At 38.9% G+C, this 27,528-nt stretch overlaps 1 protein-coding gene and 1 long non-coding RNA gene across 3 annotated transcripts in view; one reads left to right on the top strand and one right to left on the bottom strand.

Moving 5' to 3' along the window:
* RBFOX1 (RNA binding fox-1 homolog 1) overlaps positions 1 to 27,528 on the bottom strand; it is a 754,257-nt gene that overhangs the window by 604,384 nt on the left and 122,345 nt on the right. The gene's annotated exons all lie outside the window — the stretch shown is intronic.
* LOC108308320 lies at positions 1,269 to 19,141 on the top strand. Its single transcript, XR_001826876.2, has 3 exons — positions 1,269 to 1,282; positions 18,367 to 18,373; positions 18,994 to 19,141. It is a non-coding gene; the product is annotated as an uncharacterized LOC108308320 (long non-coding RNA).

Here is a 27,528-nt window from a genome sequence, read left to right on the forward strand (position 1 = left end):
TGCAGGCTGTGCGATATTCTTAAAACAGAAACTGGATCAAAGGACCACAGCCCTACCCCCATGCAAAACTCTTCTTCTTATACTGCAAACTCTAAATACAAAACAGTCTGCCTTATAAATTATTGGTAATCTATAGTTGTAAAGTATCATCATATCATATAAATATATATGGCCAAGTGGTCACCGTATTTATCCTAAACTAGCTCCTAACTTACAGCTTTTAAAAGGTAATTCTTGCCAGATGGTGTGGCTCACTTCTGTAACCCCAGCACTTTGAGAAGCTGAGGCAGGAGGACCCCTTGAGGCCGAGAATTTGAGGCAAGCCTGAGCAGTACGTCAAGATCGCATCGCAACTAAAATTAAAACAATTAGCCAGTGTGGTGGGGTGCACCTGTCGTGTCAGCTACTCAGGAAGCTGAGGCAGGAGGATCACATGACCCCAGAGGTCAAGGCTACAGTGAACTGTGTTGGCACCACTGTACTCCTCTCTGGGCAAAAGAGGAAGACACTGTCTCAAAAAATATATATACATAAATAATAATAACAACAGAAATTCTTCACTCTTCCATTCATTCAATCACCAAATATTTAAAAATGTAAAATGTTTGCCAGGAATGATGTTATGTGCTGAGAGAGAACAACAAAAATATGTGTCAACTTTATGCTCATATAATATATAGACTTGCATTTATTTTATTGTTTAAATTAATATATCAAATTTGAAAGTTTGGATGTACAATTTCATAAATGTTAATATAATGTATAGATTCTGATTGCTGTGCAGTTAGGAAGCAGAAGCGTTCTATCACCCAACAAACTCCCCTGTGGTATTCCTTTGCAATCACCCTCCCCTCAACCCCTAATCCCTGGCAACCACTGTCTTTTCTCCAAACCTACAGCTTTGTTTCTTGCAAATGTCATATGAATGGATTTATACCCTGAGTCTTAATTTGGTGAGAAGGGGACTGAGACCCAGATGAAGATCTCATGAGTCCATAGATTGTATTGGTCGGGGTTTGCACTTGGTTGCATATAATAAAAATTCATTATTGGTGATAAAACAGAAAAAACATATGTACATAATCTCTTGAGACTGGCTTCTTTCTCTTAGAATAATTCTTCTGAAATAGATCCACTGCCTGTATCCATAGTTGTTCCTTTTTATCATTGAGTAGTATTCCACATGTACATGTAATACTTCAAATTCATCTATTTGAAGACATATGGCTTGTTTCTGGGTGGCTATTACAGAGTTGCTATACACAATCATGTGTGTGTGTGTGTGTGTGTGTGTGTGTGTGTTTCTTTTTTCTGAGATGGAGTCTCACTCTGTCGCCCAGGCTGGAGTACAGTGGTATGATCTCAGCTCATCACCTGGTTCAAGCTATTCTCCTGCCTCACCCTCCTGAGTAGTTGGGATTACAGGCATGAGCCACCACGCCTGACCTATGTGTTTTTTATAAATGCATATTTTCATTTTTCGGGGTAAGAAACCTAGGAATGGGATTGCTAGGCTCTATGGTAAGTATTTATTTAATGTTGTAATAGACCGTCAAAATGTTTTAAAAGTCTCTGCATCATTTTACATTCCCATTCCCAGTACATTAGAAGTCCAGTTTCTCTGAATCCTTGATAGAACTAAATACTGTCAATATCTTTTTATATTATGCCTCTACTAAGGTGTTTAACGGTATCCCACCCTGGCTTTAATTTGCATTTGCTGAACTGCTAATGATGTTAACTTGTCAAGGGATTTTTGTTTTTGGGGTTTTTTTGCCTTATGAATATCCTCTTCTCCCCCTACCCAGAACCCAGTAAGAAAGGAATATGAATACACTCGCAGTGTCTATTCATGTCTTTTTCCACTTGTTATTAAAACAGGTTGTTTGCTTTCTTACTTTTGAGTTTTGAGAGTTGAAAATATATTCTACTGAACATTTTTTTAAGTGTGATTTACAAATATTTCTTTCCAGATTCTTGTCTTGTCTTTTAACAGAGTCCTACACATATAATTTATTAACAATTTGTTAAGTCAAATTTAACCTTTTTAGGGAGGTGATATTGTGCCTTTGGTGTCATGACCAAAAACTCTTATTTTAACTCATTTGGACATGAATATTTTATCCATGTGTTCTTCTAAAACCTTATAGTTCTACATTTTCTATTTACATCAGTGATCCATTTTGAGTTAATTTTTGTGTAAGATATATGATTTTGCAAATGTGTTTCCAATTATTCCAACACAAATTGTTGAAAACAAAATCATTTTTCCTTTGATTTTGTACCTTTTCTAAGATTTAATTAAGTATACTTTTGTGCGTCTATTTCTGGAATCTCTACTTTGTCCAATTGATTATTGTGTCTATTCCTCTACCAGTTTACACTACCTTACTACCATAGGCTTATATACAATAAACTAGATATATTCACCTTATCTTATTCTTTTTTATTTTGATTGCTCTAGCTTTTATTTTTCTTTATAATTTTTAGAGTCTTCAAGTTTATAGCTACAAAAACACCTGCTAGCATTTTGATTTGTATTGTGCTAAACCTATATGTCAGTTTGAATGGAATCAATACTCCTACTATGTTGAGTCTTTAAATCTATGTATATATTTATTTATATTCCTTTTCAAAATTTCACAAAGATTTTATAGTTTTCAGCATAAAGATCTCTTATACATTTACTACATTTATAGCTAAGTATTTCATTTTTCATTTCTATTATAAACGGTTTGTTTTAAAGTTTTGGCTTCCAAATGTTCTTTCCTAGTATATAGACCTAGGATTGATATTTGTGTTTTCACCTAAGAGGTTTTAGAGTCCCTTAATATTTAATAAATAGAAAATTATTTTATCTGTGAATAAAGATGCCCTTATATATTAATTTCCAATCAATATGCTCTCTAATTCTTTTTCTTCCTTACTGCAGTGAGCAAGATTTCCAGTACTATGTTGCATAGGTGTGGTGAGAGTGGAACTCCTCCCCTGTTCCCGTTCTACTGGAGAAAACACTCCGTTTTTCACCAGTAATTATAATATTAGTTATGGAGTTGCTGGTAGATGTCCTCTACCAAGTTAAGGAAGGCTCCTTCCATTTCTAGTTAGTTGAGAGTTTTTATCATCAATGTACATGAGCTTTGTTTCAAATACTTTTCAACACTATTTTATAGGGTCATGTACTCATTTTCTTCTTTATTGTGTTAATATGGTATATTACATTGTTTTTTGTTTTTTGGTTTTTTTTCAATATAAAACCAGCCTTGCACTCCTGGGATTAATGGTATGCGGTCATGCTATGTTATTATTTTTCTATATTTTATGTGTTCCATGATATATATTTATGTATATATAGATATATAAATTTATATATAGCCTGGTTTTGGTGTCAGATTAATGTTAGACTCATAAATTGAGTTAGGAAGTATATCTTCCACTTCTATTTTCTGGAAGAGACTGTGTATAGTTTTGTTTTTTTTTTTTTTTTTCCCAACTTTAAATGTTTGGTGGAATAGGCAGTGAAACCATTTGTCTCTGAAAATATTTATTTTGGCAGGATATTCTAAATAAGTATACTGAACCATTTAGCTTATCTAGTTTGTTTTGGATAAGTTTTAGTAACGGTTTTCAAGAAATTAGTCTATTTCATGTAAATTGCTAAGTGCATAAATTATTTGTATTATTTCCTTATAATCTTTTAAATTTGTATGATGTTTGTAATTTTTGTCATCTCTGCTTTTTCTCAGTCTTGCTGGCAAAGTGAAGAATAGATTCATCAGTTCTATTTATATTTTGAAAGAACCAGATTTAGGTTTGATTGCTCTTTGGTTTTCAAATTCATTCATTTTTGATCTTATATTCAGTATTCCTTTCTTTCTGTTTGCATGTATTTGTTATTTGTTCTTCATTTGCTTTGCTTTTTTTAAATACTTTATGATACACACTTACATTGCTGATTTGAGAATGTTCTTATTTTCTAATATAAGCATTTAGTATTATATATTCCCCTCTAAGCACTGCTTCAGTTTCCTACCATACGTTTTGTAAAACTTATTTTCATTTAAGTTCTATAACTCCCCTTGAGACCTCCTCTTTGAACTATGGGTGATTTAGACTTCGCTGCTTAATATCCAAGTGCTTTTAGATTTTTTCCAGTTTATATTACATTACTGATTTCTAGTTTAACTCAATTTTGTCAGAGAAAAACAACTATATGATTTGAATTATTTTAACTTTGTTAAGTTTTTTTTTTTTATATAATACAGAACATGGTTTATCTTGGTGAAAATCTCATGTGGACTTGAACAGCACAGACATCCTGCTGTTGCTAGATGATTATACATTTTAACTATGTTTTTCTGGCTGATGGTGTTGCTGGGTATTTCCATAGCCTCATTAATTTTCTCAATAGTAATTCTACCAAACACTGAAAGAGACTTCACTTATGTTTGTGTATTTCTCCATTTCTCTTTTCAGTTCTATCAGTTTGGGCTTCATTTTAAATTTTCACAGTTTGTGCATAAACAATGAAGATTGCTTAGGATTGTTTTGTCTTTTTGGTGACTTCGCCCTCTTATAATTACATAATGTCCTGCTGTATGTCTGGGATTTCGTGTTTTGCTTTTTTCTCTGAAGTTCACTTTGACTGATATGTAGTGAAACATATCAAAGCAAAGAGACAGGGTGGGAACTGCCCTCAGTGTGTCCCATCTACTCGAAATGGAAGTGCCCCATGGATTTCTGAACTGTCAGTTGTCAGCTGACTTGTTCTAACTGCCACAATAATTTGAGCTTCCTGAAGGTAGTTCATTTATTGCACTTTTTACTCTTTATCCCTAGAGGCTGGCATCATGCTCACCACAGAGTAGGTGTCCAAAAAGTCTGATGAATCAATACATCACTCATCATAGGGAGACATGAGGATAGCTAGTCAATTACACACACACAAACATATATGCATATTTGCATGTACACAAAAAATTACTGCTTCTGCATATAGTAATAGAGCATTGCTTGTGGGTGGGATTTGTGTGGTCTAAGTTTCTAGTCTGACTTAAATGTGTGATCTTCCTCAGATCAAGATTGCATACATACATTGCAACATCTGCCTAGATTTTGCGTGTTGCTTGCTTTTACTGGCTGGGTTTTATTCGGTTAGAAATGCCCCGCCTGCGAAAGGTAACCTTGATCTCTCCCCATGAGTGTCCTCTGGCCCACATAATTGAATAATCAAGTACATCCAATATACATTTGCTACCAAAGTCACAGAAACGGTCTGCCACATCTTCCTAAAATCATATCACAACTGTAACAACAATAGTTAAGAGGTGTGAACAAGCTCTCTATGTGTTCTATTTGGTATATTCTTCCTCCATTCTCTCTTTCTGTGCCCTGGTAATTCTTCACAGAGCTATACACTTCTTTCCTGTCCTTCTGTGTATTATTTTACCAAATTCTTGTGGTGTGCAGCCTTGAGGATTCTTCCCACCATGATCCCCACATCCTAACATTCATGCCTTTGCTAATTCCTCCTTGAATGTGAGCAGGACCCAAAACTTGTTTCTAACCAATAGAATATGACAGAGGTGATGAGATATCTGTGATTATGTGTATGTGATTACATCAGGTTTTCAAATTTCATTAGCTTCAGGGGCACACATGGGTTTTGGTTACATGGATGAACTGTATAGTGGTAAACTCTTGGCTTTTAGTGTACCTGTCAACTGAACTGTATACCTTGTACCCAACAGGTAATTTTTCATCCTTTACCCTCCTCCTCCCAGGCTCCTTCCTTCTAAGTCTCTGACTTAAACAGGTATTTTTCAAAAGATGTACAAATGGACAACAAACATGAAATGTTTAACATCATTAATCACCAGGAAAATGCAAATTAAAACCACAGTGTACTACTAGGTTACCCCAGTCAGAATGACCATTGTTATAGTCAAAAAACAATAGATGTCAGCATGGATGTGATGAGACCCGGGACTCTTATATGTTGCTGGTGGGAATGTAAATTAGCACAACCTCTATAGCAAACAGTACGCAACAGCATGCAGATTTCTCAAAGAGTTAAAAATAGATCTACCATTTGATCCAGCAATCCCAGTACTGGATATCTACCCAAAGGAAAATAAGCCATTTCATGAAAAAGACACCTACATGTGCATGCTTAATGCAGCACAATTCACAATTGCAAAGATAGGAAATCAACCTAAGTGATTACATAAAGATTATAGCAACTCTCTTGATGGATCTCTCTCTCTGTCTCTGTCTCTATCTGCACTCCCCCCCAGTTTCTGGATTTTCAGAAGCAAGCAGCCATGAATCCTGCAGCTACAAGAAAATGAATCCTGCCAGCAACCCGAGGGAGCTTGAAAGCAGATCCTGTTCCAGATGTGTGTCTAATGAGAACCTACTCCTGGCTGATATCCTGACTGCAGTCTAGTGGATTCTAAGCAGAGAACCCAGCTTCGCCATCCCCAAATTTCTGATACACAGAAACTGTGAGATAACAAAAGAGTGTTGTGTTAAGCTTCTGCAGGTGGTGATGTGCTATGCAGCGTAAAAACCTAACGCAATCCTTTCAAAAGCTCTGTGAGCTCAGTATTAATTATTATTCCCATTTTTCAGATGGGGTACTATAGATTCTGACAGATTAATAGATTTTCCTAAACTCACACATTAAGCCATTGAATAAGTTAGAATTCCAACTTACGCGATCGGGTTGTTGACACATTGCCACTGAATCAAAAATACTCTGAAGATTTTCTAATTGAATAACATTATAAGCTGGGTTGTTCATACATTGAAAGGATCAGCCTTCCCCTACGGGTTTCAAATGTGTCAATGCACTTGTTACAAAGTCCAAAATGCTTAGCTACTCTTCCCACCCACCAACTCTCTGCCCTCCCATTTTAGCCCTCACTTTACCGTCTTTTCTTCAACTCCACAGAACTACTTGCGGTTCTGCAGATATTTCATGATTTTAGCTGCTTTTGAGTACTTACAGCTGACGTTTGACAAGCTGTCGTCTCTTTTGTCTTCACTTCCCTAACTCTCTCTTGGCTTACATATCTCAGCAAAAACAACCCCTTCTCTATGGACTTCCCCAGCCTGATTCTTCTCAAGGTTATATTGTCCTATATTACAGGGAGTAGAATCCCAAACTTCCTCCCCCTAGCACACAAGACACATCATGTAAATCTTGTGTTGATGACTCCCACGAGACAGCAAACCTCCTGAGGAGATGCTCTATGTCCTGTGTGTGCTACTATATGCCTCTGCATAGCACCGTGCCTGGCACAGAGGAGGTGGTCACTATCTGTCATCCAAATGCAGGTCGGACATCTCCAGAGCCCTCTCCGTCTCCACTTACCTGAACAGTAAACGGAGTATTACTTAGTGAATAATCTAATGGCAGCTTCACTGGCATTCCACCAAGTCACATGAATTGCATTTTCCAACTCCCGCTGCCCTGGACAGCTGCTGTGGGTTTTCTTTTCCTTTTCCAAAAGGTTTGGTTTTAAGCTTTAATGGACTCATTAACTGGAAATATACAGTAAGCTGGAGCAGAAACAAATCCAGAGCTTGACTATTTATTTACTTGTGAAGTGAGGCCTCATTTCAATAAACTGGTTTGAGAGGAGAGTTTGGGATGAGCAGGGATGTTGGTGCCTTCCACTGCAATATTGCCATCCCTACTGGGAACCATGGCCATGAAACATAATACCTTTGCCTCAAAAGGACTTTGGATAACACCTCACGAAGTGCTCATGAGTATAATTTTCCTTTACCCTAGGCTTTCAGAGACAGATAGAACAGCTCGGGTAGCCAGGATTTGATTGCTTTATTGCATGGGTTTTCTCTCTGAATATTTAGGAAGGTGGTGAAAATGAATGGATACCTAAAATGCAGCTGGTGAATGGGAGAAAAATGTAGTGCATGACATAGAGAAGAGAATTTTAGAAGCCATTGTGGTCTGTGCTTCAGTTTCCTAATCTGTAAAATGGGTACTGACTGGTACCCGCTGAGAGAGGGCTGTTACAAAGACTAAATGAGAAACGCCACACGGTCACTTAGTACAGTGCCTGGCACAATGGTTGCTCCTTGATACACAGCTGTTACAAAATTAAGTCCCCAATAAGTGGCATTGGCCATTATGCCCATCACTGTGGTCTGATGCTTTCATCAGTGCTCCCCAGGGTGGGCATTTAATAAATGTGGTATAAAGCCTGTAACACGGTCCCCAGTGATCCCTGCTCTTGTGTAACTCCCTCCCCTTCAGGGCAGGCTAGATCAATTAATTATAGGAATAAACAGAACGCAGCATAAGAGATGGAATGTCACTTTCAAGATCAGGTAATAAAAGGAACTTGATTCTCTGTCTTGAGTGCCCCCTCTCTCATTCTCTCTTGAATTGCTTATTCTGGAGGAACTATGTACTTTGTGCAGAAGCAGCTTTCTAGACAGTTCCCTCTAAATTTGACGACAACAAATCTCAGGCAACAGCCCAGTGAGAGAGCTCAGTGAAGATCCCCCTCCAATAGAGCCTTGACGCAATTTTAGTTCCCGCCGACACCTGCCAAAACTACTCAAACAAGCTTTTGGAATTCCTGACCCATTGCAACTGTGAGGTGGTTACATGTAGCAATAGATAACTAAAGCAATAGAATTAGTTTCTATTTTTCATAAGAATATAACCTCCACGTGGGTAGGACTTTCATATTTCCTATTCACTTCCATGTATTTAATGCCTAGCAACATTTCTGGCCCACAGCAAGTAATCAAAAATACATTTTTCCATGAGTAGCTGGGAGCCCTCATCAAGATTCATTAACATGGGAGTATCTACCCCTCACTTACATCCCCTTTCATCAGTTAATTAAAAAATACCAGTTTTCTTCATAAAAGTTGTAGCACTAAATGTTAACAAGAATATGTATCTTGGAAACTTACTGGAAGAACATTATATAACATATGATTTTTTTTCTCATTTATTTATTTTATTGCATTTTAGGTTTGGGGGTACATGTGAAGAACATGCAAGACTGTTGCATAGGTACACACGTGGCAGTGTGATTTGCTGCCTTCCTCCCCATCACCTACATCTGGCATCTCTCCCCTTGCTATCTCTCCCCAGCTCCCCACCCCCCACCGTCCCTCCCCTATTTCCCCCCAACTGACCCCAGTGTGTAGTGCTCCCCTCGCTGTGTCCATGTGTTCTCATTGTTCAACACCCACCTATGAGTGAGAACACGCAGTAACACATGATTTTTAAGCAAAGGCTTTGGAATGTTTTCCAAACACAAACTCAGTGAGTTGACGAAGCTGAAGAAGCATTCCTGAAGGGGCTAAAGAGCACACTATTACCCTATTTTCAACCTCAAATCACTTCTCCACTTCCTACCACCAGTCGCTTCACAGCTAAGGGACCTTACCCTACCCAGACAATTTTCCAAATTTTGATTTGCTCTAAGACAAACCAAGTAACACATAGTGTGTACTTCTCAGATCTTTATGATTTAGCTTCATGAGAACCACTAGAGTTATCACACCTGAAACTAAGGATGATGCGTTAGCAAGACAGAGAAGCACACGAAACAGAAAGAAAAGTTGCCAGGCACCTAGCAGGACTTTCCAGAAAGGAAAAGGCACAAGGGCTTTCATTTCCAGCGAGGCAGGGGAAGAAGGCATGAGGCACAGCTCAGGCCAGGAAGGAAAGGCGTTCCAGAACCATTCAAATGACAGAAGAGAAAGATCTTGGGCTAGAGGAGATAAATAGATGGTACTCAATTTCTCATTAGGCTCATGGTGTCACTTTCATTCAGAACCGTGTTCCAGTGTTAATTTTCACAGTGCTTGAGTGCTTCTTAAAATGAGTAGCACTCACTCATGCTTTCATGTAGGCTGCATGGTGGATTTCTGTGCCTTTATTAAAGGGAACAGTGAACATATACTTCCTTCCCAGGGGTAGAAATTCAGAACTGTTAGATAGGTGACCTTGGACCTCCATAATGAAATGGCAGCTCCCCCAGGTATTCATTCCAGCTTATAAAATCCCCAAAATGTGTACACAAGCACACTCATGTGCACAAAATCACTTTCCTTATTATTTTATAACTTGCAACCTTAGTAATGTCCCATAAAGAATGATCTGTCTCTGAAAACCACTCTCATCTCTTAAGGACAAGTGTGAGTTAAAAACTCAAAAAGTTGCAGGTTTTCTTTTTCTTAAAATAGTCCAAGTCTGAGGTGAGATAAAATTTTGCCAAGTAGGAGGTAAGAGTTCTTTGCTCAAAAAGCCCACTGCACGTTCATTATTGATCAAATAATTATAAATTCACTAAGCACTCATGATGCAAAAGGCAGAAGTGATTTTTTTTAAGCTCAAGGATTCTACTTCTAGGAATACATCCTATAAAAGGAAATAACCCATGCATACTGCAAGGCATGACCTGAGAGTGTCATTGCTAATAGCTGTGGAAACTTGGTAGTGGGAGGGAACTTTAATGCCCATCATCAACAAGGGAGCAAATATACAACAACAGCAAAAAAAGAGAAGACATTGATAACATAGGAGATTACGCAGCCTTGCAAAGAACAAAGCAGATCTCCACGTTGACATGCAACGATCTCCAAAATGTATTTCTTGGGTGGAAGGACACTAGGCCAGAAGACACTGTACAGCATGGCACTCTATGCTAACATAATATTCATTCACACACATTCATCATGTGATGACATAGCTGCATAATTGCAAAACATTTTTTTAATACATCTAAGTAGTTTAATGTCAGCAATGGTATTGGATTCAACCAAGTACATACCTAGATCAAAAGGGATGTGGGAGTACTTTGCTAGCAGGAGGAGGACAAGCCAAGTGGATGAGAAAGAAGGGAAACCGTTTATCTTTTGCTTAGAATCAGACTGTTTAAAGACTTCAAAACAGTGTTTCTCATTAAAGTGTATGATAACTCCTCAAAGCCCAAAAAAGACAGAGAACTACAGAGCATTAGTCTTTCTCAAAATGTCTGAGAGTTGCCTTCTTGTGTCTCCATTCAAATCAACTCCATAGAACATGCAAGGTTCCAGGTCTCTTCAGAAAACTCCATGTATTCATGTATCTACGTATTTATTTAGTTGACCAATTAAAAATGTATATATCTGTAGAGAGCTCAAATTTGAACTGACCATGGTTCAACGTGTGCCTGAAGCAATCGAAAAAATTAATTATCCATTCTGGCCGGCTCCCAAAGCTCTCTCTCACTCCAGTTAGATGGGGCTGACTCACTCCTGAATTCATGTAATAACAACCAATCACCTTGGCAGTGCTTTTCAGAGGGTGCCAACACTTGCAGATATGCTCTCTGATCTGATTCTTTCCAGAAAACATCAGTTAAGTCAGGTAAGTCGCATTATATCCCAATCATTCCCATTATTGCTATCATTACTAGTATTTGTTACATAAATAATAGAGGCCTAGAGCAGATAAGTTGCCCTTTGTCATACAAGTAACAAATTGCAGAAATGAAGTTCAAACCTGAGTCTTGTGAATCAAGGTTCCATGAGATTTTTACTTTGACCCATTTGCGGATGGACACATACACACCACACACACACACACACACACACACACACACATACATACACACACACACACACACAGAGTTTACATACTGAGGCTAGACTTAAGACAACCTTAAATTTTCAGCTTTGGCCATTATTTATTATCCATAAACAGTGCAGAGCTGTTATAGATTCTGAATAGGAGCTATTAAAGGCTGTGACTTGATGGACAATGTATTTTAAAAGGATTCGTTGGTTAGGCCAGGCTCCGTGGATTGTGCCTATAATTCCAGCTCTTTGGCAGGCTGAGGCAGGCTGACCACTTGAGGCCAGAAGTTTGAAACCAGCCTATCCAACATGGCGAAACCCCATCTCTACAAAAAAAAAAAATACAAAAAAATTGGCCAGGTGTGGTAGCATGCACCTGTAGTCCCAGCTACTTAGGAGTCTGAGGCTGGAGGATCTCTTGAACCCAGGTGGTGGAAGTTGTAGTGAGCCTAAATTATATCACTGCACTCCAGCTTGGGAGACAGACCTTGTCTCAAAAAAACAAATGGGTTTGTTAACTATGTACAAGATGACTGACACAGAAAAACAGAGGGTTTTGGTGATTCTGAATTTTCTTACCAGGAACTTTAATATTTCAAGACTTGATCTAATGCATAAGATCATGGAATATTTTTGTTTCTAATGAAATCAATTTATCTCTCTCTCACACACACTTACCTCTCCTACTCCCTTTCCTTGTCTCATGAAAAGCACAATTTGTATAGGCCAAATGGTATCTGTCCTTCAAGGGGTTAAGCCTCCAAGAATTGAGGGTGAGAAGTCAGCTTATCAATTGTGAATGAGACCACTTGCAGAACCTGCTAAATCAGCCCGTCAGCAGCTTTTCAATTCAGCTGATCAATTTATACATGTGGATGTGAGCCCTGGAATTATAAAGTTTACTTCTCTCCTTTGGGAGGAAAAAATCAAATAGATTGGCCAGAACCTTGAAGGTAAGAATAAAAAAAAAGGTACAAAATAACAATGAGAATAGTTTTATAAAGACCAGGCCCTTTCAGACTAATCTCATCTTCCCCAGAAGGAAAGTCTTACACAAGGCACAGGTATGAGCCATTTTAATCCAAGCAAATACTTAGTATTTTACTCCTAAGACTCCCAGGATACTCAGACACTGCTCCATCTGGTTTAAAACACAGAGAATAAGCTGATAAAGCTGATATATTCAGTATCTCTGCCTTTTCTCACTGCCCTTCCCCCAACAGCAGAATTTTATTCCAGACTGCACACATTTAAAAATTTAATATAATCAAAGGAAGCATTATTCTTACAAAGGCTATTAAAAGAGCTAAGTAAATTCATACAGTATAATAAAAATGATTTATTTACTATGAGGAAAAAATGGTAGGGAAAACAGTGCTGCTCGGCTCCATCTGCAAAATCAAGTTCCCATAGAATATTAATCTTCATTGATTAGCTTGGAAGAAAAGCAAAGCTTCACACTTTCACTTTTACGGTGTAAGTTAACTCAAATACTTCAATTAGACAAAGCCCCATCTGATCACAATGAACTCCTTAATACTGAGCATTGCAGAATATTCTACTTGCTTCTTGAAACCATCAATTTATGTCCAACAACATCTGTAGGAAAATGAGATTTGCCAAATGTCTTGAGATAGTGAACCACAGTTATTTAGCTTTTCAAAAACAGTATTTTTTTAACCTTTTTGTGTGTCCCATGCCCCTCTAGCAGAATAACAACAAAGAAATGAAGACTTCTTCCCAGAAATATGGTATGAGACACAATTTCAGGGAGAACATGGATGCCCTGGTGTCATTTTACTATCAAAAGTTAAAAATCTTAAATCTATATCACAGGTGCCCCATGTGGGGGGTGTGGAATACATGCCCTTTACCAGTCATATACTACAATAACTATAGACAGACATTTCAGTCTTCGGGCACTAAATTTTCTCCTGTGGCATAATCAGTTGTTAATATTACGTACAAAATTTTAAGAAAAAAGTCAAAAATCTTTTTAGACTGTCAATACCAGGCTCTATTTTGTTGACTCCTGCCTCATTTAACTACGGGCAGTTAATATGGTTTAGGTTCTTTACGTGCCATGTTAATTTTCCAAATGTCACCAGAGCGACTACACTCATCTTCATGCTGAGAGATCCCTTCCAGCTATTAACCACTGTGTACTTGAAGTTCTTAGATTTTATAGCTAAAACAACCAACTATGCAACTACTATGCTCAGAGTCTCCTTCAGACTGGCCCCTGTGTTCATTTGCTCAAGTCTTGTCTCCACTCATATTTGCTGTGTTGGCCAAGCAACCGCATCTTTCAATCCCTCAATGTATTCAATTGTAAAGTGGGAATGATCTTTTTTTTTTTTCTTAAGAGGCAGGATCTCACTCTGTTACCCAAGCTGCAGTACAGTGGCATGATCATAGTTCACTGCAGCCTCAAACTCCTAGGCTCAGGGGATCCTTCTGCTTCAGCCTCCCTAAGTAGCTGGGACTACATGAGAAGTGATGCCACACCTGGCTTTTTTTTTTTTTTTTTTTTTTTTTTNTTTTGTAGAGACTGGGGGTCGGAGGCAGTCTCGCTATGTTGCCCAGGCTGGTCTTGTACTCCTAGCCTCAAACAATCCTCCTTCCAAAGTCTCCCAATGTGCTGAGATTACACATGTGAGCTATCACACTCAGCTGAGATTCTTAGTGATCAGTATTAAAAGGCTTCTAAATAAACAGCTGAATGAGAACTCCTCGGCTCTGTGAGATAATCTGCCTTGTTTGTTTTACTCTGCAGTGTCCTTAATAATTCCTATCATAGTTTATAATGTTATATTTGTCTGTGAGATTATCTGATAAGGGGCTCTTTTCCTTGCATGAAATTAAAAGTTCAAGAAAGGCTAGTGACTTGGTTCTAGCACTCCACCCCATCATGTAAGGGCAGGGCTATGTCAAAGAAGGTGTGAATTCAGGTTTGTTCAGCAAATGAATGAATGAAATGGCTCAAAGTGGTCATCTCGATATTTTGGATGTGCAATGACCCCCTCTTCTTTTCCACCAAAGGACCCTTCCCCTCCTGGCATCTACTGGTGCAATTAAATAAAGGAGGACTATCTGTGCCTATATGGCTGTCTCTGTTTTTAGAGTCCTTTGCCCTAAAACTGGGCTTGTGATCGCTGGGTTGTGCAAAACTCTATCATCCCCATTAGCAGCTTCCATCGGCAGAGACCTCCCTCTCTTTTTAGGTGAGTTACTCTGTCACTCATCTGGATCACAAAGGCCCAAAGATGCACCACCTTCCTTCCATACATGGTTTGGGTTTCTTCATGTCTGGGGGCAAGCCTGGGGGCCTCACTTTCCTTCTGGACTCCAAAATGCCTTAAGGTTCTGAGAGGCAGTTGGTAACTCATTAATTTCATGGCAGAAGTCAAATCTGATGAGAGGGTTTGGTGGCAGGGATTGGGGTTTTTTCTCTCTGTTTCAGGGCATGGTCAAGGGAGAAGGGGGACAGAACAGCAACCTTCAGAGACGTATGCATCAAATAATACGTGAGGTCCCAAGGTTAACATTAGAAAAACTATTGGTATCCTTTATACTTATTTTATCTATTTGTCTAATTTTAAGATTAGTTTTCCAAAACTGAAAATCCAGTACAATCACCTTGGAAGTATTTAAAATAATTCAAAGAGGTGGATTTTTCCATCCTCACTCCCCTGCTCATCAATAACTTTTGAAAAGTTAGCACTGTCTTCTATTTCCCTAAGCTGCACATATATTGCCCACTTTTCCATCCCATTGACAAATGGAAGCCTAACATACATAATGTTACACTTCATGCTTTTTCCCTCCTTGACCATATGTCTGAGAGTTTGTTGAATGTCAACGCAGACAAATCAACCTCCTTCTTTTCATAGATGCATAGTATTCAACCATAAATACATATATCATGACTCGTTTACTAGTCCATCCTTGACAGGGATTTAGGTACAACAAACAAGCCTTCTATGAGCCTGTAATACATGCATCTTTGCAGACAGGGGTGAGTATATCTCCAAGATGAATTTCCACTAGTGCCATTGGAGGACCAAAGAGTGTGGACACTTTTAACTGTGGTGGATGTTGCAAAATTGCTGCATTACTTTAAACTCCTATGTCAGGGTCGACTTTCATATTTTACAATCAATTAATCATATGTCTAACAAACCCACTGAATTATATGCAAACACAAACACTTATAGGTACATATAGAATTATCCTGTGCACCATGTACACCATATCCTGGAGACAGTAAGTGTTTAATAAATGTTTGCTCGATCAATGAATAGATGAATCCATTTTAGACCTGGACTTCATATTGTTAATCTCTGAAAGTCATATATTGCACTATTTTTCAACTTGAGTATGTTTTCAAATTCTTCAAGAAGCAAATATGGGACAAAATATACTGAAATAAAATAGGAAAAAGCTCTTGATTGTTCATGGGGGTATTGTGAGCATCTATGTTGAGCTCCCAGAACACCAGTTCCCCATTAATCCTTCACCCCAGAACTTCTGATTCCAGAGTTGATGCTCATGATGACCCTGAGGCTGTTATGAACCATCAGACATTAAACTGTGTTGAGCACAATTTTCCTGAAATGTATTTTGTTTTATGCTAATTAGCCGAAAATTGGTCATCCATATATCTAACTTCTGGGATCAGAATAATACAGTGGGATCTTTGCTTGATTCATGTTTTCATCTCTCTACTGCCTCCCCTCCAATTGTGACTCACTGTCTCCCTTTTTCTTTCCTAGGTCAACTGCATTTTCCAAAATAATAAAGGAGAGAGGAAAAGGAAAGGTAAACTCTACTTTTTCAAGTCAGAAAATCCTTCAGCGTCAAGCAAACACAGGTTTTTAGACCACGGATATAGAAAACAAGGAGGTTATGGTTAAAGATGTTTTAGATCATTTTCAGACACAAAAAGACATATGGAAAAAAGATTAGAATACTTTTATTCTGTGTAGGCTTAATGGCTATAAAAAGTAACTCCACCTACCCTATGATTCCATTTATATAGAACTCTAGAAAAGGCAAACTAGTGTATAGAAATAGAAAGTGGATTGGTGGTTGTCTTGGGGAGGGTGCAAGGGGAAGAGCTGGAAAGAAGGATGACAGTGAGGTAGGAAGAAGATCGTCGGGTGACAGAGACGTTTGCTACCTTGATCACAGTCAGGGTTGCCCGGGTATGCACAGAAGTGAAGTTATCGAAATGTACACTTTACAAATATGCAGTTTATTATTTGCTAATCATTCCTCGATAAAGCTGTGTTTAAGAAAATAAAACAAAGCCTGCTGTTGAACAATGAGAACACATGGACACAGGGAGGGGCGCATCACATACTGGGGTCTGTCGGCGGGGACTAGGGGAGGGACAGCAGTGGGTAGGGAGGTTGAGGAGGGATAACACGGGGAGAAATGCCAGATATAGGTGACGGGGGGATGGAGGCAGCAAACCACATTGCCTTGTACATACCTATGCAACAATCCTGCATGATCTGCACATGTATCCCAGAACCTCGAGTACAATAAAAAATTTTAAACAAACAAAACAACAACAACAACAACAAAAGCCTCCTGAATAAGGAGAGCAGTGTTGTACGAGAATCAAGGAATTCTAAGGTGAGGTCCAGTTTTCACCCTGGAGTGGCTCCCTTCCAGTTTGAGCCAATAATCCCCCCAGAATATGCTCCATTGGATGAGAATATCTACTGTCTGTCTGCCCCCAGAAGGCACTTACATCCCTGAAGAAAGACTCCCACCTTGCTCTCCAGCTCAGTGTGCTAATCTCCCACGGGTTCACTACCCACCAGCTCTCCCTGGCTAGAATGTTCTTCCATTTTGGCTCTTTGCATAGTTGGTCCTCCCCGCTTTCAAAATAGGCTTACATATGACTTCCTCACAGAAGTCTTTTTTGACATCACAGCACTTACCACAGGCTGGAATTATGCATTTATTCATTTGGTGTTATTTTGTTTTGTTTTGTTTTTGCCTGTGTGTCTTATGTGGAAATGCAAGCTTCATGGGATGAGGGACTTGTCCATCTCCTCCTAGTTGCATGCCCACTGCCAAGAATAGTGTCAGGTGCAGGATAAACACTGGGTTCATTAATCAATTAATACTGTATTTTGTTTGTTTGTGTATTTGTTTAACACTATTCATCAGACACCTTTTAAGGCATCTGCTCATGTCACTCTCTAATTCTCCTTAATAATTTGATGCTTCTTGGTAGCCGGGATTATGTGTCATGAATTCATATCTCAAGCACCTAGCATGGAGCTCACACATGGAAGGTTTTCCATAAATGTTTGTTGAATTAAATCATTACACGAGAAACAAAATTATTATTATTATGCCGGGACTTTGAGACAGACAGATAAAAAAATCCCTAAGCACATAGAAAACACAAACGTTTAAGCCAAAAGGCAACAAGTAGTGGTGAATTAATGATCTACTCAATTATAAAGGGATCACACAGACTTAAGTTCATCACTTATAATCACCAAGAGTGTTTTTTTGTTTGTTTCTCTGTTTATCACCAGAAATATAAAATGAAGAATAGAGAGCTGTAAAATATTTTTCAATCTGACTCCATTTGCCAATTCTCAACTAGCTTTACCATTTAATTAAACAAAGCTGTACATTCTGTATCCAGGATGAATAACAGTGATTTCTAGAGATGGAAACTCACCTAGGTGTTTACACACTCATGCATGTACATATTCACAGATATACAGTCATTATGTACCTGATCATTGAGAATAAGAAGAGTCCCTAGGAGAAACAGAGTCAAAGTGCATTGTGTCTTCACAGGTCATGAAGCTGCTACAGATTGACAGTAAAGGAGTTTCAAGGGACAAAGAGAAATTTAAGACAGGAGGTGGGGGTATTGAATGGTCCTAAATATTTCAGAACTGTTAGTCCTGTGAATACCAAAGAGTTGTGCTGTAAGAACTATTTACAACTTTCCTTCTAAATACAACAGAATTTTCAGTCCCATGAATGCCAGAGTTATACTGTAAGAACTGTTTAGAACTTTCCTTCTAAACACTCCAGAACTTTCAGTCTCATGAACACCAGGGCGTTGTGCTATAAGAAATCCTACTGGACTAAGTACTTTCATAGGGTTGTCATTGGCACAAAGACTAGGCATAGAACAATTATAACAATCCTTGCTTAGCATGTATTGTCTACCTACGCCTCTCCTGACTGAGACACGTCCTCCATTCTCAGATTCTCAGATCAGATGGTTTCTCCAAAACCCAAATGCCCATCAATCAATGAGTGGAGATATATATACATATATATATATATATATATATATATATCCACTCATATATCATATATATGAATAAGATGAAATACTACTCAGCCATAAAAAGGAATGGGTCAATGGCATTTGTAGCAACCTGGATAGGACTGGAGACTAACTCAGGAATGGAAAACCAAACACTGTACATTCTCACTCATAAGTGGGAGCTAAGCTATGATAATTCAAAGGTGTAAGAATAATACAGTGGACTTTGTGGACTCAGGGGAAAGGGGGAAGGCGAGTGACAGATAAAAGTCTACAAACTGGGGCCAGGTACAGTGGCTTAGGCCTGTAATCTCAGCACTTTGGGAAGCAGAGGTGAGTGGATCATTAGGTCAGAAGTTCAAGATCAGCCTGGACAAGATGGTAAAACCCTGCCTCTACTTAAAAAAAAAAAAAAATTAGCCAGGCATGATGGCATGCACCTGTAATCTCAGCTACTCAGGAGGCTGAGGCAGGAAATTGCTTGAACCTGGGAGGCAGAGGTTGCAGTGAGCCAAGATCATGCCACTGCACTCCAGCCTGGGTGGCAGAGCGAGACTATGTCTCAAAACAAAAACAAAAAGACTACAAATTGGGTACTATGTGTATGGCCTGAGTGATGGGTGCACCAAAATCTCACAAATCACCACTAAAGAACTTATTCATGTAACTGAACACCATCTGTTCCCCCATAACCTATGGGAATAAAAAGTTAAGAAAAAAGAAAATAGGTGAAGCTAATTTTTTAAAAAAGTCAGATCAGAGGATTCCAGAGAAGTTAAGGATTGGCCTTCACATGAGTAATCACGTGACCTAGACTTGGCCAATCTCCACATACTACTGCCAAGCAAACGTGATGGGGTAATACATGAGCATATACTTTAATCTGAAGCAATGAGGGGCAGTCCTGAGACTTTTGCTTAATCATCCAGGCTTTAGTGCCAGAGGTGCTCCCCTCCAGCTCGAGGGGCTCAGCTAGAAGAATGTTAAGTGGAGAGCCACAGGTGCCAAGGAGGGCTTCTCTGTGACTGAATTAAAGACAGCAGAACTGAGAGATGTAAAGACATACACATAAGCACACAAGAACACGCGCGCGCGCGCACACACACACACACACACACACGTCTGAGAATATTTTCTAAATCTGGCTGGGACTTTTCTGTTTTGTACCAGTGATTTCTCCCTTGAGGAGTGTATTTTGTCTGAGCCTATTTGTGTTGGTGATTTTTACAAGTGACAACCAAAATAAGGAAGAGCAATACTCAAGAAAGGATGAGTGACTGACGAAAGTTAAAGTTCCTTGGTTAACTGCCCTTATCTCCACTGACCATGAATATGCAACCGACATGAAAACCTGTGTCTTTCTGGTGTCCTAATTTAAATACCCAGGCTGAGGAGTTGGCGATGTCATAGCAAGAGGCCCTGACTTGACTACAGAAGTCCAACATTTTCATTAGGTAAGTCACTGTTTTTAAAGTCAGGATCTGGAATAGATTATTTTCCTAAATCTTCCTCTTTCCTTGTCTATGATTCAGAATCAACTTCCCTCCATCTCAGAATGGCAGTCATCTATTTTAACCTGAGAGGCATACTCTCCTGATGGGGGTGAAGATGAGGTACCAGGTTGATTAAGAAGATGTCCAAGCTACACTGATCCCCCTTATGAGAAGCTACATTATGCTAGCAAACTGACATAAGAACAGAAAACCACACGCCACATGTTCTCACTCGTAAGTGGGTGTTGAACAATGAGAACCCATGGACACAGGGAGGGGAACATCACACATGGGGCCTATCGGGGGTGGGGAGGCTAGGGGAGGGATAGAATTAGGAGAAATACCTAATGTAGATGATGGGGTGATGGATGCAGCAAACCACCATGGCACATGTATACCTATGTAACAAACATGCACGTTCTGCATATGTATCCCAGAACTTAAAGTTCAACAACAAAAAAAGACATATTTCCTAAAATTACTATTCTGACATTTTAAGATTGCAGGATTGCTTCTTTTTTTTTTTTTTTTTTTAGAGTTTTGCTCTGTCACTCAGGCTGGACAGCAATCTTGGCTCACTGCAACCTCTGCCTCCTGGGTTCAAGCAATTCTCTTGCCTCGGCCTCCTGAGAAGCTGGGATTACAGGTGCACACAACCACACCCAGCTAATGTTCTGTACTTTGGTAAAGACAGCATTTCACCGAGTTGCCCAGGCTGGTCTCGAACTCTTGAGTTTAGGCAATCCACTCGCCTCGGCTTCCCAAAGTGCTGGGATTATAGGCATGAGCCAACAAGGCTGGCCCTAGGATTGCTTTTTGCAACAAACTATTTTAGAATAGATTCACATATTTTAGAATTTTCTACAAATTTGGAAAAAAAAAAACCAAATTTCAATTCCATTTTACTCTTGTTGTTAATAATAGGGAGCAAGCTGTCTAAACCAACAGACACTTGGAAGATTTCAACTGTCCTTGGATGTCTGAAAGAGAGACTCGGCTAAACACCAGAACCATTTGTTTGTGTGTTCTCTTGCAAACGGTGTCACTAGGTAATAGCATTTTCTCATGACTTAGAGTTAGTCACTTTAAGCCACCAGTCGGGTAATTTCTGACATGTTGCTGGGTACCTTAGAGGTTTTTCAAAACAAATTCTGACACCACCAGACTTGCTGGTTAGTTTGTCCTGTATAAGGCATATTCATTATTATTTACATTTCTTTAAGTCATATTTAATATGTAAATAACAGCTACACATAACCAAAAAAACTACAAACTGCAAAAAGGTGAAAAAAGATCATTTATACCAACCACTTTTAGCATCTAGGTGTGTAGATGATCTCTATCCACACTTTGGAGACACAGGTTTTGTCACCGATCATCTCTTACCATAGCAATACATTGTGAATGTCCTTTCACAACAATTAAAATATTACATTGCTAAATTCAGCAGGGCTGAAGATGGCCTTCTGCTTCCTGGCTAGAATGTAGGTGATGTGTGGAAATGGGCCAGGCCAGCTTCATTCGCTGTTTTATTCCAGCATCAGGAATGATGCCTGCCATTAATAGGCAACTCTATAACGATAACTCATTGCCATACTGACTTGAGACGGGTCATGTCATAAACTCAGGACAGTTAAAGTTCTGGAAATCAAAGTTGATACAAACACAAAGGAATGAGGTCATTGGTTTTTTTATCCCCTCTTTAAAAATCACAACCTGGAAAGAAATATGTAAATCCTCAAATGGAATAACTTTCAGTAATATATTGGGCCGACAGCTTTGAAAGCACTCACACTTTTCAGAAACAGTTTTTGCATTTTGTTTTAGGTACAGAAAGAATTAGGGAATTAATCATGGAAACAGACAGACAAATAGATGTGTGTGTGTGTGTGTGTGTGTGTGTGTGTGTGTTTCTTTACACACAAACAGAGCTAGTCTCAAGCTCACAATTTAACATATATGCTCCACGTGAATGTTTAGTAACTCCAATACTCACAATATACTTGTAGCACTCAATTGAAGTGCATGCATTTTGGGTTTGAAAAATTCTTCTGAAATTAGGCTGTGTTTTCTAATCTCAAAAAAATTGCTGGTTGGATGATTTTCATTTCTTTGTAAAATGACAAGTGATACTTCATTCTTAGTAAAAGGTTAATGTTAAGTCTCCAAACTTTATAAATTGTACTTTCTCCATAAAATAAACTATCACATGCTGGTGTGCAAGATTAGAGAGAAATGTTCACACTGTTGAAAATGGATGGATTTTGCATTTCAAGGTGACAAGTGCAATGTCAGACCCAATCAATCGATCACTGCATAATTATTATTGCAAATGATCCATATCCAAGCTGCAAACCTTAAGGGGAATTTAATGAAGCAGTAAGCACATCAATAATAAGATCTACTTTGGTCTCTATTAAATCTCATGAATCATAAATATCCTGGCATGTTTTATTCTTTCTTTAAATCCTGCAAAGACATCTAAAAAAGTGAATGCTTGAAGGCGACTATTTAACACTTCACTAAAGACAATAAGGCTTTCAGTAAGACTTAGGCTTTGTATCAGATCCTTCTTCACACATAGGCTAAAGGAATCCAATAGTCTATGGATATATGGAGAATGGAGTTCCTATACAAAGTTAGAATTGAGATAGATATTTTCATCTCTCTTCTCCAGCGTGAATTTCCTTGGGGAATGCCCGTGCAAATAGTGGCTTAACTGGAATCCAATGAGTGTGAGTAAGAGGAGGGTTTCCTTTCTAACAGAGAAGTAGGCACACGCAGAACCATTTCTGCCTGTATTTTCGGTTGTAAGTTAGAAAAAGCACCCTCCTCTGGACACGGCCAGCTTGGCATGGGTGCAAACATTGGTAGGTTATGTACATCTGGAGTAAAGAAAATGGCACCCTTGTCTCAGAATGGTTACAGTACTCAGCTAATGGTATAGGGCTTGGTGAGAGGGGGAAAGACTGAGCTTCAGTCCTGGCAGACACCTGGTCTCCAGGCTTTGGTGCAGTTAGCCAACTGCACAATCCCTGGACATGGGATGCAGACAAAGACAAGAGCCTTGGAAATCACTGGCTCACTGATTACCGAGCATTTGCCACATTCTAACATCAAGAGGGAAAGAAGACCAGGACAGGCATCAGTGCAGAACCTGTACTTGCCTTTTGTGGTAAGCAAATACATTTTTTAAATCACCCTAATGCCTACCCTAACATGCCTTACAATCTTGCCCTCACAAAATGCACCTTTGAATAACCTTCTAGCAACATTTCATCATAGTCTTGCTAGCTATCATATGATCTTTTCCAAAACCACCACTGTTCTGTATGTGATCTACTCCCTCTCTGTGAATGCTTTGATTGGATAAACTTTAGTACACCATGTCTCTTTCAGAACCTCAGTTTCTTCCTTCTAAAATTCTCTAATCTCTCACACACATTCACTGCTATATTATGTAACTACTATTACCAAGACTCTGGAACGATATCCAAGAGTTTTCTTGCAATCACCTATAAGTATTACAGTTTTTTCCTATTTTCCTTTTATTTTCAATAAATAGCATTTTCTCCAAGCACAATGATGCATCATAAATTCATCCAAGCTAGAGGAAAACTGGCACCTCACTCACTTTTCCTCAATGCTGTGCTGGGACAGAAAGAATAAATTCCTAGCCACAAAAATGGGTCCTGCAGAGGCCAGGTCTGCCTGCACACACAGCTGTGACTATCTTAACACTGAGCAACCAACTGCAGGGATCATTTAGTACCTTAAAAATACCACAGCAGAGAACATTGGCTTTTATTATCTGAGCAAAAACTTGAGAAATGGTTCACTGTATATAAGTAATTTTGTACCGGATATCCTTGTACATAACATTTTTTTCACTATATGTCTATTTCCTCAAAAAATAATCCTTGATCAGGCTACAAAGTACAATCACTTTCATTTTTTAAAATCCTTCATACTTACAAACCTTTAAAAATGTTTAGCAGTCAGTATAGTATTCCCCTTTGCAAAACGTTTCTCAATTTGACAAAACGTTTTTAGTTTGCATTCATTTGACATTGGGGAGGATGAACACAGTGTCCTATATTTACGGCCATTGGATCTTCCTTCCCTTCTGAATCCTCTGTTCACCGCCTTTGTCCATTTTGTATATTTTTAAAGTAGTTATTGTTCATTTCATTAATATTTATAACAGGCTATGTCAAGAAAAACCTGACATCCAACAATAGACAAATGGGTAAATAAACTACGGTTTAAAAAAAAAAATTACAACCTTTAAAAAAACCCATGTTTTCCCAAATCACTGGTAACATTAGAAAATGTTTATGAGATGATGTGTCTGAAAATATGTTTACAGTATGATTCTGTTTTGGAGGAAAAAGGATATCTAAGTAAATTCAAATATATTGATGTTTTAAAAGATGAGAAAATATGTCAAAACCATTAACAGTGATGAGTAACAGGTTGGGGGGATTCACATTCTACTTCATACAGCCAACTGTTTCATCATGTCCAAGTATGACTTTTATTTTCAGAAAGAATCAGTGTTCTTTTTAAAAAGAGAAATTTTCACCAGCATTTTCTTCTACTGATTATCACAACACTGATATAGGCACTGTATATTCATTCCTTTAACACACAAATTTGAAAACTCCTTTCAACGTCAATCTTGTTTCCTCTGCATCCCTCTCTAAAGCTTGTTTACTGCTCCCTTCACCCAAGAGCTTTATTTAGTATGTAAACCAAAAATAAAATTTGAAGGTGACTACCCTCACCCCCCACTATCGGAATGGACTTCCCTCCTGGCCAGGGCAATCTAAAATTGAACCTGAAAGACTAGTTCAAACCATGATAAGAAGTGAGGATTGAACATGCCTCACTAGCATTAGCATCAATACAAACCTTAAGTCTAATAAGAAACATTTACAGTCTATTCTGTCTAAAACCTGCTACTTAGAGGCTGCATCCACATAAAACCTAGTTCTCCACAAACCCTTATTGAAACCCACACATTTCCTTTCTACTGATACCTCTTTGAACCACTTGCCAGTCAGAATATGTTTAAATCTACCTATGACCTGGAAGCACGCTCCTCCTTGAGGTGTCCCACCCTTCCAGATAGAACCAATGTAAATCTGGCCAGGTACTATGGCTCACACCTGTAACGCCAGCACTTTGGAAGCCTGAGGCAGGCAGATCAGAAGGTCACGAGTTTAAGACCAGCCTGACCAACATGGTGAAACCCCATCTCTACTAAAAATACAAAAAATTAGCTGGGCACGGTGGCGGGCACTTGTAATCCTAGCTACTTGGGAGGCTGAGGCAGGAGAATCGCTTAAGCTCAGGAGGTGGAGGTCACAGTGAGCTGAGACAGCACCACTGCACTCAAGCATGGAATATAGAGTGAGACTCCATCTAAAAAAAAAAAAAAAAAAAGAACCAATGTATAAATCTTACACGTATTGATCGATGTCTCATGTCTCCTTCAATGTATAGAAGCAAACTGTTCCCGACCACCTTGGGCACGTGTCCTCGGGACCTCCTGAGGCTGTGTCAAGGGTGCATCCTTAACCTCAGCAAAATAGACTTTCTAAAGTGATTGAGACTTGTCTCAGATACTTTTTGGTTTACAAGTAATAGGAGAAGAAAAGACCACAAAGTCTCACATATCAGTGCAAACCACTCAGTTAGACACTGAAAATGGTTTTATCATTTCATCCCATTCCCCTTCTGGTATGAGCCCCATTTAAAAGAGGGGTTAAATAAAACACCCGAGAAAGATCCTACACCGAGAACCTGGTACAATTTGAGTTTACACCAGGCATAGCTGTCTTGAAATTCCTTGATTTTTGAGCCATTTCTTACTGAAGCTAGATAGAGTGATCTCTCCTACCCTATAGCTACCCTCCTTCATTCTACACCCACACACATGCAAAAGAAATTGTTTGTACTTAGTTTTTTTGTAATGATAACAGTACTGATGGTTGTAGCTAACTTTTACTAAACATCTACTATCTGCCATCTCTGATTCCAAGTACTTTTTTGGCAATATAGCCTTTCACCATAACCTTTCAAGAAAGGTACTAGACAAGGGTGATTTGCAAACTATTTAACAAGAGACATATTTTAGACACTGACCCACCAAAAGGAGGCAGCCGTCAATCAAAAAGACCAACTTTGGTTGGCTGGACGAAGTGGCTCATGCCTGTAATCCCAGAACTTTGAAACGCACAGGCAGGTGGATCACAAGGTCAGGAGTTGGAGACCAGCCTGGCCAACATGGTGAAAAACCATCTCTACTAAAAATACAAAAATTCGCTGAGTGTGGTGGCATTCGCCTGAAATCCCAGCTACTTGGGAGACTGAGGGAGAAGAATCCTTTGAACCCAGGAGGCAGAGGTTGCAGTGAGCCGCAATTGAGCCACTGCACTCCAGCCTGGGCAACAGTTCTAAAAGCAACAACAAAACATTTTCTGCCCCTTCCATATTGCTTTCAACCTTCCATTAACTAATTATGTTCCTGGTCTCACTTGCACCACTTGCCTCTTTGATTAGCCTTTTAATATAGCACATTAACAACACTGGCTTTACTTGAATTCTTCATCACTGAGCTCATTTAAGTCAAACGCCCTTGAAAACACTTGAAATTCCTCACAACACTCACTATTATCAAACTGTTTTGTATTTCTGATCCTCAACCAAAAGTGCTCTGTTTACTAGACAAAGCAGGCCATTGTGTGTGCCGCTATGATTTATTCAAGGACTCCCCAACTCATTCTTCCCAACTCAGCAGGAGACCTCAGAGTTTCCATATATTTTGTATTTTTCTTCTTTTAGATTTTCCTTTTCCCCCCTTCATCAGAATCCTTGCGTAAATACGTACTGGCTTCCTGCTGACTCAGCATCTGTAAAGGAATCATCGTGGCGATTTGGGGATCAGGTTTCTTTGAAAATATAGATCAAAACTGAATGCAGAGAAACACTGGGTTTAGTAAACATGCAGACTTGCGTGTTGTGAGTGGTAGCAGCGTCTAATTGGATGGAATTTGATTATTTTAGGCAGATGGAGAGGTGCTTAAAATCCTAGAC

This window comes from Cebus imitator, unplaced genomic scaffold (genome assembly GCF_001604975.1).
Source record: "Cebus imitator isolate Cc_AM_T3 unplaced genomic scaffold, Cebus_imitator-1.0 Scaffold4, whole genome shotgun sequence".
NCBI lineage: Eukaryota > Metazoa > Chordata > Mammalia > Primates > Cebidae > Cebus > Cebus imitator.